Source organism: Apodemus sylvaticus, chromosome 22 (genome assembly GCF_947179515.1).
Source record: "Apodemus sylvaticus chromosome 22, mApoSyl1.1, whole genome shotgun sequence".
Taxonomy (NCBI): Eukaryota; Metazoa; Chordata; class Mammalia; order Rodentia; family Muridae; genus Apodemus; species Apodemus sylvaticus.
Window position 1 is genome coordinate 22,012,701 of NC_067493.1, and position 8,030 is coordinate 22,020,730.

The window sequence follows — 8,030 nt, forward strand, 5'->3', positions numbered from 1 at the left end:
ATTCTTGAGCCTCCAGCCCCGAGCCCTGACAGGCCTGTGTACCACCCATCATCACTCCAGGTTTAGGAGGTTCTGGGGAATCGAACCCAGGGTCTTTGGTGTGCTAGGACACTCTACCCTCTGAGTTATAGTCCAAACATCTGCGCAAATTAAAAGTGCCACTTCCAAGCTCCCACCCAATCCTCCCAAGGGCCTGGTTGGCCTAGCTTCTCCCTGGGTCAAGACCCTGAAAGCAAGAGACTACCCTATTCCGCCTGTGGATTCTGGAAGGAGGTTCCGAGCTTTTCGGGAGGATATGGGCTCAGGCCTGGATGCCCTCGAGTCCACGGAGTCCCCACCCAGGTAAGGAAAAGGCAAACGGCCCCACAGCCCTCCGTCCTCCCCCGTGGGTCCGCCCCGCCCACGACGCCGGCCTGGCTGGACACCGCGCCTCCGGGCCGCCAGAGGGCGCTGTAGCCGCCGCTACCTTCACTCTCAGCGTCTGGCCCAGAGAGCCAGGGGCCTGCGTGGAGGCCCGCAGATGCCAGGATGGCTTTGGTGGGGTGCCGCAGCCCCCGCGACTCCTCACTCAATCCCTTCCCGTCGCAAACGGCCTTCGAGTTCCCTCCTTTTGTCGCCGGTCCTTCCCGGGACTCTCAGCGACCGCCCCCCAGCAGGCCGCTGAGCTACGGCAAGCGCCGAGGGCCAATCTCCGCGGCCGCTAGTGCTTCGCGTCCCTCCATCCGCTCCAGCGCAGCCAGGCGCCGCGGAGGACTAAATGCTGCAGTGTGGCTGATCTAGCCTAGGAGGGTTCCTATGGGGCCCGGAAGGACCTCGGCCAAGCAGGGACAGCCCTCTCCACTTCTCCGTGAAGCCGTCGTGCTACACCGACTCTCTCCCACGCCTGAGACACACGCGCGTGCATCTCCCGGGGCCGTTCGCCCACTTCCCTGCGCTTACCGGGACCTGCCGACTAGCCCCCAGCATCCGGGCCCGAGTCCCCACGAACTCGCGCCGCCGACGCCGCTGCTGCTCCGCGCTCAGGCCCGCCCCGGCTTAAAGCCGCGGCGTCCGCCCACCGAGAACTAAGCTCGGGCGCACCGCCCCCAAGTGGGTGCGGCCTGGGCGGGCAGGGGCAGGGAGGGGCGGCCTGCTGCCCGGGTGGGCGTGCTATCCTTTTAAATCATCGCCTGGGTGACCTATCTGCTGAGCACCTAGGCCGGTGGGGCTGTAGGCTGCTGCAGCTTCAAGATTCGTCATCACATCCACCCCCAACCCCGTGTCCCTTTTCCTCGCAGGAACCAGACTGAAGGGTGATTGACACCCAAAATACCTCTCCAGTTGGTCCACAGTTAGACTGTGTGTGTGTGTGTGTGTGTGTGTGTGTGTGTCCTTCAGGGCTGGACTTCCTTCCCTGAGATTTTGTCTTTCCTCTTCCTGCAATGCTGGGTGTTGAACTTAGGGGCCCCACATCCAGTAGGCCGGCGCTCTGTTGCTGATCAGCCGCCTGAGTGACAAGTAGTTCCTGCAAACAGAAAGAGGCAAGGAAAGCTTTTGGGAAAGCAGAGGATAGACTGACAACCCAGTTGACTTAAAAGCAGGCTCGGGTGTTAGGCAGCTATGTCACCCTGAGACAACCACATTTGTCCCGCTTGTAGCTGATGCCCTCCCTCCAAGACAAAATTGGAAGGTAACAGACCTCAAGCCAAGCCAGAGCGATAAAGAAACATGGTGGGGAGTAGGGGGAAATGTATCCTGTGATACATCTGTGTGATCTGGGTAGGTAAGGACGAAGAGGGCTTTCTTTACAGGGGACAATTCTATCAGTTCCACACTACCGAGTGGGTTCTGTGACAACCACTAACAGCGAGGCAAGCTCGGTAACCATAGTTACCAGGTTGATGAACACTGTGTAAATGATGACCTAAACCCCACTACCTCCCGGCTCCTCGTATTTATATCCTGCTACTTCCTGTTCCTACTCTGAAACCTTGAACCACCAGGGTCTTAGTGTTCTGATCCTAAACTGATACATTTTCCACACTTGGTAATAAACTGATCTTGCTGTGCCTGCAAAATAACCTCGGAGGAAAGATGGGCAGATAGAAAACATACTCCTGTATTTGTTTATTGTTTCCACAAAAGAAGAACTAGCTGTAGCCGAAACCCTGGGAATGTGGGAAATTGCTTCTGATGACATTTCTCCCCTCCTTCCTGCAAGAAATAGTCTGTTTACAAATAAAGTTTATGCTGGGCCATCACAACCTCCAAAAGTAGCAGGTATGAAGTTTGAGAAGGACTTAAACCAGGGATCAAATCAGTACCCTGGGAGTTGTTTTGTATCGTTTAGAAGACAGAAAAAAGCAAGGTAGGACAGGTGAGATAGCTCAGTAGCTCGCTCAGCTCTCTGGGTTGTAGTCCAGAGCCACATCTAGCACACAGGAAGCCCTGAGTTTCCTTCTGAAGGTGCTCTTGCCTATAATCTCAATACTTGGCCGGTGACATGTTGCACGCAGTGACTTCACTCCAGGCATAACATGTTTATCCCATTACTGCCCTGGAGTGGAAACTAAGAAACCCATGTGAAGGAAGGAGAGAACTGACTCCACAAAGTCCTCTGACTTGCACAGGGGTGCCCGGGCACACTCACACATACGGGCATCATTTACACACATAGTAATAATAAAGAAATAAATTTTACAGAAGGAAAACATGTCCAGAATGGTGGTACACACTCTTAATCCTAGTTCTTGGGAGGATCTCTGTGAATTTGAAACCAACTTGATCTACCTTGTAAGGAAGAAAGAAAGGAAGGAAGGAAAGAAGGAAGAAAAGAAAGAAGCAAATCTATCTTTTGATAAATTTCAGTTTAATTGCACATCAGACACACCTGTGATTGGTTTTGGCTCTATCATTGGCAAAATCCTCCTCTTCCCTTCTGGTATAGTTTTATCAAGGTATTCACATTGTTAAGGGTTTACTTGTTTTTCTCCTGAATTCCAGGTTAAGGGGTCAACCTCATACCTATTAGACAAATCAGATTAAGTCTCTCTGCTTTAAATCCCATGAAAACACCAGTCATGGTGGCACACACCTTTAATCCCAGCCCTCAGGAGGCAGAAGCAGGTGGATCTCTGGGAGTTCAAAGCTGGCCTAGTCTACAAAGAGAATCCAGGACAGCCAGGATTCAAAGAGAGTCCAGGACAGCCAGGATTCTGTTACTCAGGGAAATCGTGTCTGGAGGGAGAGGGGAGGAATCCTTCAAAACCATTGCAGCTCATCCAAAGGGACTTCTGGCCCTACTTGCCCACCTTCCTGTGAAACCTGCCAGATCACCTTTCTGCTATTAGGGTCTTATTGTGCTTGACAACCACTAATACCGTCCCTGTCTCAGTTCTTTTGAAGTTCATCTGCCTGTTTCCGAATGTTCTCCCCTCAAGGACTCTTAAGTCTCCCCTTAAGTCTTACTTAACTGATGTATCACTGATTGCAGTGGTCCTTGAAGTACAAGAGAAATCCCTGGACTTCCTCCTCAATTTGGGCTTGCCTGCAATCTCTTTAGGTCAGTGAAGTGCTACAAGGCAGCTAGTTACTTCCCTCTGGGCACAGCATGTTTACCCCCAAAGCTAAACCTTGAAGTAGAAATTTACAGAGAGGCCCAGGAGCCTCTGCACTCACTCAGAAAGGAATAATGCTGTGATACCAATGTTTTTGTTTTTTTTTTTTTTAAATATATATGTTACTTTTAATTCTTTTAATTTTTTAACTTCACCTAGAATTTATTCTTTTTCATTAAGTTATTTATTTATTCACTTTACATCCCAATTACTGCCCACACCTCCCGGTTCTTCCCCCACCATCCAGGCTGTCTCCCTTGTCTGGCCTCAGTGGGAGAAGATACAGGTAGCCTTGCAGAGACTTGATATGTGAACTGGGGAATAGAATGGGGGCCTCCACCCTCTCAGAGGAGAAGAGGGGAGATGGGGGAATCTGTGGTAATGTTAATGGAACTATTTACACTCCCTAGTAGAAAAAGGACACAGAGGCTGCACACCCCCAGCGGCAAGTGATCTTGGGATATGTATTCTAGAATATATAGAAAAGGAAGGTTGACTGATGGGGTCTCCATGGTGTAGCTTCCACAAGGTCATCATCTATGAGTGTGGGACATTGCATCAATGCCGTGTTTGGGGAGTCACCCATACTCGTAAGTAACTCCTATCCTCGTTCTGTAAATAAATCCAATAAACTCATTGGTTCATCAATGGGACTTGAATGGAATTGTACCCAAGGACCCACATGGCAGCTTACAATTGTCTGTCACTCCAGTTCCAAGGGATCCCTGGTTCTGTCTTCTGTGGGCACCGGACACACAAGTGATACACAGAAATACGTGAGGGCAAAACAGCCGTGCGTATAAAAGTAAAATAGGGGCTGGAGAGGTGGCTCAGTGGTTAAGAGCACTGACTGCTCTTCCGAAGGTCCTGAGTTCAAATCCCAGCAACCACATGGTGGCTCACAACCATCATAACTAGATCTGACGCCCTCTTCTGGGGTGTCTGAAGACAGCTACAGTGTACTTACATATACTAAATAAATAAATCTTTTTAAAAAAAGTAACATAAACTGCAGAATGTTGCAAAGAGGCTGGCACAACTTAAAAAGGTAGGAGGGTCCAAAGTGCCGCCTGTGACAGGTGTTTCTTTGCTTGGCTCTGCACCACTCTGACGAATACCCAAGATAACCAAGATAACCAACGGAGAGGAGCGGACGGCCCAGTGCCTGACTGTTGCTGCTCTGGCGGAGGTCCTGAACTCATGCCCAGTATTCATGTTGAGTTGAGTGGTTTACAAAGGACTGTAACTCCGGCTCTAGAGGATGTGACACTTTCTTCTGGGTCCTTAAGGCACCTGCACTGATGTACACACACACACACACACACACACACACCAGATCCCACATAAGTACAGACACCCATGGAAGCCAGAAAAGGTCTTAGATCTCTTGGGGCTGGAGCTGCTCCTAGTTGTGAGCCACTCACTGTGGGTGCTGGTGACCAAACTCAGGTCCTGTAAAAAAGATCGTAACTGCTGAGCTGTCTCTCCAGCGCTACAGTTCCCACTTTCTGATTCAGAGGGTGTCTAGTGTCTGCCCCAGGCTGGTCTTCAGTTCTCAATCCTCCTGCCTCAGCGTCATCCGTGCTAGAATAACAGACACGACACCACACCCAGTCTGAGCCTGACATTTCGAAAATCACCAAAATACCCAATCCTCCCCTCTCCGCTTGGATTCTTGCTCCACAAACTTGCTTATGGATTGAAGCTGAGCTGTGAGGTTTTTATTTTCCTCTGTGTGATGAGCTTTCCACTATAATAAACCAATATCCCAGAAGCTTGTCCTCTCAAGGTTTCTGGTGGGTTTCCCCAGGGCGACTTGATGTCCTGGGATCTGACAGGTCTAGCTGTCCCAGGGCAGCATGGACATGCAGGCTTGGGGGCTGTTAAACAAACCCAGCATCCTAAATTCCATTTTGACCCCTCTGACTTACCACAGGATTTAGAGGCATACCACATGCCCGCTGGTCCTCACGTCCTTCTGTGACATTTCCATTAAAGGACAATGTGTGGTTGTGTCATTTGTAAGGAGAAGACTATATAGGAACCTCAGGAGTATCCCTGGATTTTTTAGGGACCTAGACTCAAGTTCGGGTTGAACAGGCATTTATGGATTCTACAAGAAGAAGAATGTCAATATCCACTAGTTTATGATGAAATACATTTGGAGATTTTGGTTTTGAGACAGAATTCCACCGTTTGGCCCTGATTGTCCTAGAACTCACCCTGTAGACCAAGCTAGATCTGCCTGCCTCTGTCTCCCCAGAGCAGTGCTGGGATTAAAGAGGTGTGTCACAACAACCAGTTGGTTAAAGAACACATGAACAACCAAATTATTCCGACTGTTAGATGCCACAGCAAGACACCGCAACCAGTAGGAGTCAGTTCTTTCCTTCTGCCATGTTGGTCCCAGAGATGGAATCTGGTGGTGGGGGCCTTTACCCCTTTACCCACTGTTCTGTCTTGCTGCCCTGAGTTGGAGATTTTGTTAAAGTTTTTTTCTTTTTTTTTTTTTTTTATGTACATTGGTGTTTTTATCTGTATGAGGGTGTCAGATCCCTGGAACTGGAGTTACAGACAGTTGTGAGCTGCCATGTGGGTGCTGGGAATTGCATCTGGGTCTTTTGGAAGAGTAGCCAATGCTCTTAACCACTGAGCCATCTTCCCAGCCCCTTGTTAAAGATATTTTAATATAGGCTTAATCCTATAGAGAAAGAGAGGTGGTTAGAAGAAAAAATTACATATCTGTGTGGGAGTATGTGCTTCCTAGCATGAGCTATCTACTATGCAGAAAATTTTAATTGGCCCAAACAGGCCACTGCTGAAATGAATGAGGTTCTATTAGCCAAATAATAAGGGAGAGTCTTACGAAGTAGGATCTAACCAAGTGTGTGTCTAGACTCCTTGGGGAGAGGAAGCAATTAACTGTCTTAGCTTTAGCCACATCTACCATTTGGGTGGCTCTCGTCTCAAAAGATCTATAATATTAGCTAGAGAAACAACTGCTTGTTTCCAAGGGACTCAATAGCCTCTCTGGCCTCTGTGGATGCCTGAACTCAGGTATGCAACTATATGGTGGCTCACAGCCATCTGTAATGGGATCAGTTGTCCTCTTCTGGTGTGTCTGAAGACAGAGAGAGTGTGCATAAGATAAACCTTGTTTGAAATATCTTAAATATTTATTAATGCTCATGTGCGTGATCATATATAAATATACACAATCTATATACAGATATGTGGGAACGCTTACTTCTCCCCTAAGATGAGAGAACTTCTTTCCCCTTCTTGAGTTGCCAAGATTGTCCCTGTCTCTCTATCTTGCCTCGGTAGGAATATGAACCCTGAGGCATCTGCCATCTGTGACCAAAAGGTATACAATTATACCACCTTTCTGGCACCAGCAGACAGAGTACCCTGCTTTCAAAAGGTCATAATAAACAAAAATAGGTGAGGGGGAGTCAACAAGATGGGTTGGCAGGCTTGCAGCCCAGCCTAAGGACCCGAGTTTGATCCCCTGGACCCAAGTGGTAGAGGGAGAGATACTCCTCCTGCAGGCCATCTTCTGACCTCCACACATGCACTATAGCATGCATTCAACTACACACACACACACACACACACACACACACACACACACACATGTACAGAGGTAGGTACATGGATAAATAAGCCTGAGCTATCTACTATGCAGAAAAATTGAATTAGCCCAAACAGGCCACTGCTAAAAGGAATGAGGTTCTATTAGCCATTACCTGTTTGTCTGTCTCTGGGTCCTCTGACCTTAGAAATCGTCATCTTTATCAGAGAGGCTGCCTGCCGGTGACCTTCAAGACCTATTTGTTGTTGAGGTTCCCTCATAGAAGGAGAAAAATAGGAAAAATCACTGGACTCTCTTTTGTTCTCTCAACTACTTCCTCCTGAACTTCTCAAATAGCTGTATGCAACTCTGCCCTAATCGTCCGGGCTTTGTGGGCCTGGGAAGTACTACAGTATAGTCTAGATTATACTATAGATTGTATAAGCTTTGAAGGGGGACTGACTCTATCTATGCAAGGAAAAACTGTGACTGAACCTTAGGAGGAGGGAGGTGCCTGGTCGATCTCCTAAGAAGAAAATTATACAATGGCTACAAAGTGAGTTCTGAGCCAGCCTTAGCTTTGCAGCAGAAAACCTGTCTCAAAGAGCAAAAAACAAAAGTAGTCAACAACGGCTAAGTCTGTGCATATATTCCCGAGGAAGTGTGGCTAGTTTGAATGGAGATGTTCTGTTAGTACAAAATGTATACCAAGTAGTGAACATTTAGGACAGCAAAAGGGCTTAAGGGCTAGGGAGAAGGCTTGGTTCAGATGACGAGAACCTATATAAAAGTCAGGTGGTATGGTGAGCATCTGAGGTGCCGGCTCTGGGAGGGAATGGAGGTAGGGGGTTCCTTGATCG

At 48.4% G+C, this 8,030-nt stretch overlaps 1 protein-coding gene across 13 annotated transcripts in view; it reads right to left on the bottom strand.

Annotated features, from left to right (window-relative positions):
* Positions 1-1,049, bottom strand: part of Trrap (transformation/transcription domain associated protein) — a 98,375-nt gene extending 97,326 nt beyond the window's left edge. For 12 of the 13 annotated variants that reach the window (XM_052168770.1, XM_052168762.1, XM_052168771.1 and 9 more), the window contains exon 1: positions 940-1,049. The gene's annotated coding sequence lies outside the window, so the exon portion shown is untranslated. Of the gene's footprint in view, positions 1-466; positions 632-939 lie in introns of those variants that run through there. The other variant, XM_052168760.1, reaches the window with a different exon arrangement.
* Positions 1,050-8,030: the final 6,981 nt, after the last annotated feature.